The sequence below is a fragment of the Engraulis encrasicolus genome, chromosome 17, assembly GCF_034702125.1.
Source record: "Engraulis encrasicolus isolate BLACKSEA-1 chromosome 17, IST_EnEncr_1.0, whole genome shotgun sequence".
NCBI lineage: Eukaryota > Metazoa > Chordata > Actinopteri > Clupeiformes > Engraulidae > Engraulis > Engraulis encrasicolus.
Genome location: NC_085873.1, coordinates 50,836,918 through 50,846,917, shown reverse-complemented (window position 1 = coordinate 50,846,917; position 10,000 = coordinate 50,836,918). Strand labels below are relative to the sequence as shown.

General features: G+C 42.8%; 1 protein-coding gene across 1 annotated transcript in view; it reads right to left on the bottom strand.

The window, feature by feature from the left end:
* The window catches only part of LOC134466918 (Na(+)/H(+) exchange regulatory cofactor NHE-RF2), a 50,501-nt gene that overhangs the window by 5,380 nt on the left and 35,121 nt on the right, over nt 1-10,000 (bottom strand). The gene's annotated exons all lie outside the window — the stretch shown is intronic.

Below are 10,000 nucleotides of genomic sequence, written 5' to 3'. Positions count from 1 at the left end.
CCTCAGAGTCTAACACACACATACACACACACGCACACATACACACCATCAGAGAAAAGACTGGGCATCAGAGTCTAACACACACACACACGCACGCACGCACACACACACACACACACACACACACGCACGCACGCACGCACACACCATTAGAAACAAGACTGGGCATCAGAGTCTAGTGAACAAACTATGAATACTATGAAGCAGTGTTAATTTCGTCAGCTTTTTTTGATTTAGTCTTAGTCTTAGTCACAATGACGAAAATCAATTTTAGTCTTAGTCATATTTTAGTCATTGCCTTCCAAATTTAGTCTTAGTCTTAGTCAAAATGACGAAAATCAATTTTAGTCATAGTCAAATTTTAGTAATTTTAGTCATTTTAGTCAACATTTCAAATTTTAGTCAACATTTCAATTTTTTTGTCATTTTAGTCAATATTGTGTAAAATAAATAACCTACAATGGCTATTGTTATTTCACAAAGTATAACTAATATTGCCTATAGCAGCAAATATTCACCTTGTTACTTGGTCATTTTCCACCAAAACCCAAATCAGTAATTTCAACATCATAGAGCAAAAGAGCATCACACACACATCCAGGTGCATGCTGCGCTCTCTCTCTCTCTCTCTCTCTCTCTCTCTCTCTCTCTCTCTCTCTCTCTCTCTCTCTCTCTCTCTCTCTCTCTCTCTCTCTCTCTCTCTCTCTCGTGCATTAGAAGCTGCTGCATATTATATTTCATTTTGAGTTTGATCACGGAGGAAGCTACATGCTCTTCTTCACCTGACCGCGGGACTTAAAGGAATAGGTCGGTATTTTGCATTTGGGACCTTAATTATGGTGTATCATACACTGAGCTACCCACCTGTGTCACTTTTGTTTGATTTGAAGCCTTCCGTGAGATTTTGGGTTTGGGCGATATCCACAAACCACCATACAACGGGAGTCAGCGGGGCACAGACTTTAAATCCGTCGTACACGCATAAACAGTATTTTCTTATTTTGTTTAGGGTCATACAATTACGTTTCCGCCTCATTTCAATATTTAAATCTCCCGGGTTCAGTGAACGAATTAAAAATCTGTATTGACTGAGGTGTGCCACGTCATCTTTCTGCGACACTCATTCTGACAGCCAGCCAGCTCTGCTCCGGCAGTCGGCAACATGATAAAGTAACAAGAAGCAAACGTTGAAGCTCTCGGTTTTTAACAGTTCTTCGGCTAGAACTTTGCTATGGGTTGAATGTGCGCATATACTGGATGCTGAAACTAAACGACAAGCTTTATGAAACCGTGGCATTTTGCGTTGAGATGGAAAAGGAACGCGCCACACTCTCCTGGATACGAGGCTACGTGTGTGCGGCTTTTGCGCCAAAGGTCTTTCTACCAGCAAACCAAAATAGCAGGACAGAAGTGACAGCGTCAGAAACAAAACATTGCTGTTCCGATTGCTGATGGAGACAACAGAGGTAAGGACATATTATGTATCTTGAGTTTTTGAATGGCTAATCTTGGTGTCGCCTCAAACTAGCTCTCTTCTCGGTGCCTTCATATGGCTGTTCATGCTACCAGCTACAGATAGATGAATCAAAGCTACGTTTGGTCTCAAACAAAATTGTACACGGAAAATAGTAGTCCTTCAGTAGGCAAGACAATCACAACATATGATAAGCCTGTCAAAGCCCTGCACCAAATCATGGAGTAGGTCGACTGTGGTTTTCACTTTTACTGCTAGTAAAACTGACGGCACGTAATTCGACTGTCTAGCCAATAACTGGTAGGCCTACATTGCTTTATCTTCAGGTCATACTAGTTGTAGGTTTTACAGTGATACTGGTGTATTGACACACTTCTTTATTTATTATTTAGAAAGACAGGAGAAGGTCAAGACTCAAGAGCTGGACTTTCCATGACGTCCTCACTCGACCCCTGTGAATAGCAGCCCACCGTTGACCAGCCATCAGTATCTACTGTGCAGTCCTTTCCTGACCCGGTTTCTCACTAGCCCTTCGCAGACGAACACTACCACCTGACGACGGTCGTCTGGATAATACTTCGGTTTGGCACCGGCATGGTCTACCACAAAGGTAAACACATCAGGCCTACCACTCCACTGCATTTGTTTTAGAAGTCTAAACAACACACCAGGGTGTATTCCATAGGCGAGTTATCACAAACACATTTTATGTGTAAAAACTGAAATGTTGTTGCAACACATGGGATATGTGTGGCTCAGGGGAAAAAACAGTTATGAGCCACGTTTGTAGTATTTCCCATACAGTACACCATTCATACTAATTATAATATTAGTTACTAATACTAATATAATATTAATTATAATTACTTTCGTGTCGATATTTTTCAAAGGGTTTTTCCATCCAGTACTACTCTGGCAAAATGCCCATTGCTTTCCTGTCTAATATTATTTAAAAAAGTCCAGTGGCCTTCAACTAACACCTTTTGACTTATCACGGTGTATCTGGAGAGCAGATGTAATGGAGGCTAACTAGTACAGAGTTGGCGTGGAACGTTGGTAAACCTCCCTCCGATAGCCTCATACAGTCTCGTGCCGTTGGGCCGAGAGACTAGTCTCTTGGCCCAGCGGTATCGTACTGTGTCTCCCATTACCGAACCGTTGTAGTTGACGAGGTTGCACGTTCGATCCCTGAGGGGGACGAGCAGGTGCAAGATGACCTCCGTCACAGTGGTGCCGCTGACCCGGGATGGGAGTGAGGTTTAAGGGGGAGAGTGTAACGGAGGCTAACTAGTACAGAGTTGGCGTGGAACGTTGGTAAACCTCCCTCCGATAGCCTCATACAGTCTCGTGCCGTTGGGCCGAGAGACTAGTCTCTTGGCCCAGCGGTATCGTACTGTGTCTCCCATTGCCGAACCGTTGTAGTTGACGAGGTCGCACGTTCGATCCCCGAGGGGGGTGAACAGGTGCAAGATGACCTCCGTCACACAGACAATCTTCTTTATGAGTTTCACATTCTGTTACATTACTGCCATCACTTACTGTGCACTCATGTGATTGGCCTTTACCATTCCTGTTCAATGGCCATACATAATACATTACAATTGTCATTTCTATTTTCCAGATAGACGCCAGACCTTCTGAAAGGACCTAATGGACTGAGTGCTGGTACAACCCTTCTATAGAATAAACTGAGTGTAACAAACAATCCACCACGAAAACTCTCCACTCCAATCCCAAGAACAGACATGTACTGTATGTTTTAGTGTCATGACGGAGCAATCATTTCGGAAGGTCCTAAACCCTATTTATCTAAAATACTTTCTGATGTTTGATAGTGACATCTTGGTTACCCAATAAGACATTTCTTACATTATTACAAGATTCTTCACTTCTTCCTACATTGTTAATGACTGAATGATTACAATTATGATGTACACATTGTTATTGGTCACACCTGCTGACATTAAAGTCCCAGTAAAATCTTCTCTCTTTTCCTTTATGTAAAGAAGGTAAAGTAATGACACTTGAGGCAGTAATGACAAATGGATAAATGTGTAAAATTTATTTTCAATGGCCATCAAATTATATTGATGACCTAAGTTCAAGAGAGTCCTTGTGCACAAGCCCTCAGCAATGCAGGTGCTGATGTGAGGCAGGAGAAGGTGAACAATGAACAAAATTCAAAAGACATTTCACACTGCTTATTGTTCTTTTTCTTAGCTAACAACGCATTTTGCCCTTTGTGTCAAAATAAAGTAAGAAAAAGAATGGTAAGCAGTGTGCGGTGTCTTGAATTATGTAGATAATCTCTTCCTCTGAGTCCAAGATATTGTGCAGGTGGAAGTTGAGAAAGTGTCCCTATGATTGTTACAATGGAATGATGCATGAAATTAATTTACAAATGTTATCAAAAGACATGGAATATTACATTTTCATTTCATTGCATTTAAAAAAAAAAAAAATGCATTGCACTTAGCTGACGCTTTCATTTACCAAAAGTGGTATTGGTTACAGTCCCTGGAGCAATGTGGGGTTAGGTGCCTTGCTCAAGGGCACTTCAGCCATGGATGGAGATGTAGGGAGAGGTCAGGAGGGATTCGAACCAGCTACATTTGGTCCAATAAGGGGTCCCCACAATGCACCTAAGATGTGTAATGTCAAATTATGTGTAGTATTACCAACTAGATTTATAACTTCATTGTAATTACTCAATATAACACAAGATGATAAGTCAATGTAGAGACTCTGACTCCATCCAGCATATGGTATGGTGGGAGATGGATGAGGGTCATGATGCACCTTGGATGACCCTTCTGTACTATAACCTGGCCGCAGACGTTCAGCTCCCAGGGCGCTGGGCGCTGTGTACAGCATTTCCTACAAGACAGATGATCACAATACAGCAAGTAAGAGGTAGGGACACTTCAGTCAATGACGGGTTTTGTTTTGTTTTTGATTTTTTTTTTTTGGGGGGGGGGGCTGGTACAACCACAGCTTATGTTCATAAATAATTGGTATACTGCAATGAAAATGAAACACAACAGAACAAATAATAATCTATACAATCGTGGCACTAGCTGTGAAGTTACTACTAACGTCACTGCTGACCCCAATATCGACAATTTACAAATTCCTCGGCGACTTACTCAATTGAAAGCTGTGTTCCTGTGAGTGTTGGCAATAATCTCCGATTCAACTTCGAAGAATGTTGATACCAGCTCGATTCATCATGGCGAGAATATCCTCCAGAGTTACGTGACACCTTCCTAAATAAATAAAGAAGTGTGTCACTACATCAGATTAGTATCACACTGTAAAACCTCCAAGTGATATGACATGAGAATCAATGTAGCCTACCATTTCTCAGTAGGCTAGACAGTTGAATGTTTTTACTAGTAGTAAAAGTAAAAGTCAACTGTACTTATAAGTATACCCCATGATTTGGTGCAGGGCTTATCATATGATTGTGATTGTCTTGCCTACTGAAGGAATACTATTCGTATTTTCCGTGTACAATTTTGTTTGAGACCAAACGTAGCTTTGATTCATTTGACTATCTGTAGCTGGTAGCATGAACAGCCATACAGATTGAAGAGAGCTAGTTTGAGGCGACACCAAGATTAGCCATTCAAAAACTCTAGATACATAATATGTCCTTACCTCTGTTGTCTCCATCAGCAATCGGAACAGCAATGTTTTGTTTCTGACGCTGTCACTTCTGTCCTGCTATTTTGGTTTGCTGGTAGAAAGACCTTTGGCGCAAAAGCCGCACACACGTAGCCTCGTATCCAGGAGAGTGTGGCGCGTTCCTTTTCCATCTCAACGCAAAATGCCACGGTTTCATAAAGCTTGTCGTTTAGTTTCAGCATCCAGTATATGCGCACATTCAACCCATAGCAAAGTTCTTGCAGAAGAACTGTTAAAAACGGAGAGCTTCAACGTTTGCTTCTTGTTACTTTATCATGTTGCCGACTGCCGGAGCAGAGCTGGCTGGCTGTCAGAATGAGTGTCGCAGAAAGATGACGTGGCACACCTCAGTCAATACAGATTTTTAATTCGTTCACTGAACCCGGGAGATTTAAATATTGAAATGAGGCGGAAACGTAATTGTATGACCCTAAACAAAATAAGAAAATACTGTTTATGCGTGTACGACGGATTTAAAGTCTGTGCCCCGCTGACTCCCGTTGTATGGTGGTTTGTGGATATCGCCCAAACCCAAAATCTCACGGAAGGCTTCAAATCAAACAAAAGTGACACAGGTGGGTAGCTCAGTGTATGATACACCATAATTAAGGTCCCAAATGCAAAATACCGACCTATTCCTTTAAAGCCTGCAGATTGCCGGCTGTGAGAAGACCAGACATCCCAAGTCTGCATGAAGTTCAAGAAGTCTCCCTGATAGTGGCTTCCCGATGACCACAAGTCAGATATAATACTGCTGATGTTAGACTATGCAAGTTAGCGGTTTTTGTTTTCAATTGGCAATGCGAGCAGAGAACGATAATGACTCGTGCGGCATGTGTGGAATAGGCTTAAATAGATTGCGCGAGCCCACTTCGTATGCCCTGCAAAAGTCCCAGGAAAAATAGTTAGGCAGGGGTATGCAGACTGGACGATAGAAAGGACACGCACATACAAATATTTAAACACTAATGCTGTTTTGTTTGTCGGGGGTGTCGAGGCTCGATAAGCATGACCTGGAAAGAGTTTTTGGAACTGAAGACGCTGAAGACGCACGGAAATGCTGTCGACTTCCTTGGGTCTTTTAGCGTTGCTCTCGACGAGAACAAGTTTCAAATCTCAACAGTTTAAAACTCCTTAGCGATCGCCCATCCATTGATTCTTTTCAAAACTAGACTACAGTAGCCGTGCCTCTGTTACTTTAGACAGGCCAACTTTCCCCCTGCTGGCGTGCGCTCCCGCGGTGACTGATTTAAATAAATTCACAAATCCGACCTTCATGATTTGCTTGCTGCCTACTCATATGGTTAAACAACAAATATAGCAAACATTACAAAAAAAGAACAGACAACGAACGCCGGGCTAAGACAGTCTAAGTGAAAAGGAGAATAGTGGAAGCTCGAGGAGGTTTAGAATGACAGTATCAGAGGAGGATTGGCGCGACTGTCATTACCTACTGCAGAAACACATGTCTTCGTCATGGATAAGAGGGTTGTTGAACATGTTTCAAAATGAACACTTCTCTCAACGTCGGCTATTTTTTTTATCTTTCTCTGGGAATGTTTTAGGACCTAAACTCAACTTAAATGGACTCACTGAACTACTAGGCTACAGAACTACTGACTGAGCCGCGCCATGCATTGGCTGCCAGCAGATACAAGCGAGGCAACACAGCGTGAGCGCGCAATCACCTATGAAGTTCAAGACACTTAGGCCTATATTACAATTACAAATTACAAATTAATTATAAATAATTATATATTTTTAATGTCCATTCGTCCATGGCTTGTAAATTTCGTCTCGTCTTAGTCTCCTTGACGACAATATATTTTTATTTTCGTCATATTTTGATTTGCTTGAGGCAATTTTTAGTGCGTCATCGTCTCGTCATCGTCAAGGGAAAAAGGGGCGTTGACGAAATATTTTCGTCATCGTCGTGGTTGACGAAATTAACACTGCTATGAAAGTGACCCAGATGCTCAGTTCTTATATAAGATTTTATAAAACAGTTTTTATACATCTTTCTCATGTAGGCAGATCCGTGTGTGTGTGTGTGTGTGTATGTGTATGTGTGTGTTTATCTGTGTATGTGTGTGTGTGTGTGTGTGTGTGTGTGTGTGTGTGTGTGTGTGTGTGTGTGTGTGTGTGTGTGTGTGTAAGTCTCAGCCTCTTGAAGTGTGTTTTCAGGTGGCCACCTGTAGTTACATACCTGTTACGTCATCATATTGGCAATACGGATGACCTGTGTGTGTGTCTGTGTGTGTGTGTGTGTGTGTGTGTGTGTGTGTGTGTGTGTGTGTGTGTGTGTGTGTGTGTGTGTGTGTGTGTGTGTGTGTGTCTGTGTGTGTGTGTGTGTGTGTGTGTGTCTGTCTGTCTGTGTTTGTGTTTGTGTTTGTGTGTGTGCGTGTGTGTCTGCGTGCGTGTGTGCGTGTGTGTGCGTGCGTGTGTCTGCGTGCGTGCGTGTCTGCGTGTCTGCGTGTGTGCGTGCGTGTGTGTGTGTGTGTGTGCGTGCGTGCGTGCGTGTGTGTGTATGTTTGTATGTGTGTATGTGTGTACCTCTCAGGTGTTGGCTGGTGGGCGTGACGCCCATCTTCCTGAAGTGTGTGTGTGTGTGTGTGTGTGTGTGTGGATGTGTGTGTGTGTGTGTGTGTGTGTGTGTGTGTGTGTGGATGTGTGTGTGTGTGTGTGTGTGTGAGAGAGAGAGAGAGAGAGAGCGCTATAGCTGCTAAGGTGGTGTGTGTGTGTGTGTGTGTGTGTGTGTGTGTGTGTGTGTGTGTGTGTGTGTGTGTGTGTGTGTGTGTGTGTGTGTGTGTGTGTGTGTGTGTACCTCTGAGGTGTTGGCTGCTTGGCGTGATGCCCATCTTCCTGAAGTGTGTGTGTGTGTATGTGTGTGTGTATGTGTGTGTGTGTGTGTGTGTGTGTGTGTGTGTGTGTGTGTGTGTGTGTGTGTGTGTGTGTGTGTGTGTGTGTGTGTGTTTGTGTGTGTGTGTGTGTGTGTGTGTTAGGGGTGGTACGGTTCACAAATGTCACGGTTCGGTCCATATCACGGTTTCAAGGTCACGGTTTTCGGTTTTGTACGGTTCTGTTTTTTTTTTGTTTTTTTTAATAAAATGTATTATATACAAATTTGAATGAAAATGTAAGCTTATCATGGGTATGTTGAATTTGACTTCATTTAACCCAACTGAAAGAGGAAAGATATCAATGATTTTAACATGCTTCCATTTATTTCACAAAAAGGGAGAACTAAGTCCTAACTTTTAAGTTGACAAATATTCAAATATTACATGCTATAACACATTTGACGTGTTATACCTACTGCTGTAGGTAATGGGACCATTAGGTCAGTGTAGTATGACTATTTTGGTTAATGACACACTGAGAACGAATTGGACTTTTATTTTGATACCGCTTTCTGCGAGTTTTGCGCTTATGAATCAGTTGCTTCCTATCATGAAACTGCCGGCCGTGAGAAGCATAGAAGTAAAATCAGGAGTCAAATTCAATTTTAAGTGAACAAGTGATAGGGTTATGTTATGTTAAAATGTGAAAGTTAAGGTAACAAATAATTTTAAAAGATCGTTTTTTTAGAAGTGTATGCACAAGAATGTTTCACAAAACACCTGTGAAGCTGAGCCTTTTAAAACAGTCAAATTTTATTTTTGTTATAGTGTTAAACATACAACAGCACAAAGTCCCCTTCCGTCCATCAGAGTTTAACTGGCTACATATAATTAGGCCTACAGTTGATTGCAGTTAAGGACAGCACAGTGAATCTGATGGATATGTTCAATTATCTCGCATTTTGCCGTCCGGAATCCCCATTCAATGCCACGTGGATATAGCCTACACTAGGCTACTGTAACGTAAGTCATAGTCTACTTTGTTCTGCTAATCTGTCATTGTTTGTAAATTCATGTTCATTTAATTTAAAATGGTCAGCATAAAGGCTGGGAACAGTCACTTGCGCTAACGTGGAGAGAGAGGGGGGAGAGGGTGACGCTGCTGACCGACCTGCACTTGCTTGTAGGCTACTGTAGCCTAGTCAGCTGGGGCATGCGGTTACATTATGTCTTTCAGTTGGCTGATAGAAATCAGTCTTTCCACACTCAATATCCTATGTAGTCTTTGTGTTTTATGCTTGTAAAAGTAGTAGGATTTTAATAGCGTCGTCCGCCGGTGGTCACTCTATTTTTTTTTTTTTTTGAAACCGTGGGCACCGTGCGGTTGCCCACTACCCCGTTCCGTGACATGCAAACCGTACGGTCTCGGTTTGCAACGCAAACCGTACCATGCCTAGTGTGTGTGTGTGTGTGTGTGTGTGTGTGTGTGTGTGTGTGTGTGTGTGTGTGTGTGTGTGTGTGTGTGTGTGCGAGTATATATATGTGTGTGTGTGTGTGTGTGTGTGTGTGTGTGAGAGAGAGCTATAGAGCGCTATAGCTGCTAAGGTGGTGTGTGTGTGTGTGTGTATGTGTGTGTGTGTGTGTGTGTGTGTGTGTGTGTGTGTGTGTACCTCTGAGGTGTTGGCTGCTTGGCGTGATGCCCATCTTCCTGAAGTGTGTGTGTGTGTGTGTGTGTGTGTGTGTGTGTGTGTGTGTGTTCGTGTGTGTGTGTGTGTGTGTGTGTGTGTGTGTGTGTGTGTGTGTGTGTGTGTGTGTGTGTGTGTGTGTGTGCCTCTGAGGTGTTGGCTGGTGGGCGTGATGCCCATCTTCCTGAAGTGTGTGTCTGTGTGTGTGTCTGTGTGTGTGTGTGTGTGTGTGTGTGTGTGTGTGTGTGTGTGTGTACCTCTGAGGTGTTGGCTGGTGGGCGTGATGCCCATCTTCCTGAAGTGTGTGTGTGTGT